Source organism: Poecilia formosa, unplaced genomic scaffold (genome assembly GCF_000485575.1).
Source record: "Poecilia formosa unplaced genomic scaffold, Poecilia_formosa-5.1.2 Scaffold503, whole genome shotgun sequence".
NCBI lineage: Eukaryota > Metazoa > Chordata > Actinopteri > Cyprinodontiformes > Poeciliidae > Poecilia > Poecilia formosa.
The window spans coordinates 244,966-246,436 of record NW_006800442.1 but is presented as its reverse complement, the minus strand read 5'-3'; positions in this window follow the sequence as shown (position 1 = coordinate 246,436).

The window sequence follows — 1,471 nt, the reverse complement described above, 5'->3', positions numbered from 1 at the left end:
CTGAAATAGAGTTATGTTTTAAAAAAACAGAACTTGTTATCTAAATAGTTTCCCTAGATTCTTAAAACTTTAATGCCAGAAATGGGTGAAATGCTTATTTTTGGTATGTTTTACAAATCCAAAATATTGAGTTGTGGAAACAAGCAGACAGTATCATATCTGCAGTGGTGGAGAAAGTACTCAAAAAATGTACTTAAGTAAAAGTAACAAAGTACTGGCTTTTAAAAATACTTAAGTATTAAAAGTAAAAGTACTTGCTGGATAATACCTAGCTAATATCATTAAGTGAACCGATCGTATTTAATTTTAATACATCAGTAATGTGCCATTTTAATGAACAATGTCACAGATAAAGCATGTTTTTATTATGTTTACTCTCTGTAACATAGTTTAGACTTAGGTATGTGATTCTATGCATCACAATTTCAGGGATGGAAACATCTTGTCTCCTGTCCTAACATAGGATGAACTTCACCTTTTTGCCACTAGTGGCTTTTATTTTGAAAGAAATCCAACTGAAAGGGTGGGCAGGGGATGACATGAAACCAAGGAGCCACGTAGCAGAGTTGTAGTCTAGACCACCGAACCCGAGACCAAATCAAGACCAAGACAAGTCAAGACCAGCACCCCGCGCTACATGACACAATAAAATTAAGTTTACCTATCAAAATTGCTTCTCAAATTGATGTGAAAGATCCACAATCCTATAAAAAACACCTAGATATTAAATTCTTAGAGGTGAAATAAATTTAAGCAGTATCAATTCAAACTTCATTCCGATTTGCTTTCATTTCTGTGCCACAATACACAGAGGTCTCCTGCCGCCCTAAAAAATAACGGCCTGGGTGGTTGTCCATATTGCAATGTCAGAAACCACAACTGTCTGCACAATTAAACATAGTAATTAACGGTCAACGCTCAACTATGAACAATGTCCAAGGCACAATAAGCAAGAAGTAACCAAGCAGAAGGAGCACAGGAGGGAGAATGTTTTCATCCTCCCTCCTGCTGCAATGTCTGCCACCATGACAGGTGATGAAAACAATGAGCACGCTCTACGTTCTTGTTTTATGTATTTACCATTTAAATAAATATATATTTTAATTAAATAAAATAACAGCTACTGCAGTGTACGCAGAAAATTACAAGAACAAAGAACGGCTCTCAGTGAGGCTTCAGTCCTGCAGGACTTAGTAAAGATCCGTCCAGAAGAATCGGATCGTTCATATCACTATATTGCACTTTGGTCACAGCGTTGTCCCATATAAGCGACACCTCAGTCAACACCTCCACACAATAATTCAGCATGAGTGACAACTTCTTTTCATTGCAGATGCAACATGTGTGTCTCTGTACAGCTAGCTTTGCTAGCATCACGTCCACGGATCTTACCTTTCTTTAAGCTTTCCTTCCAAGTGACGCTAAAAGTTGGACGAAGTCCCACCGTCTGTGAAAGCGAAGCGCTGCTGGT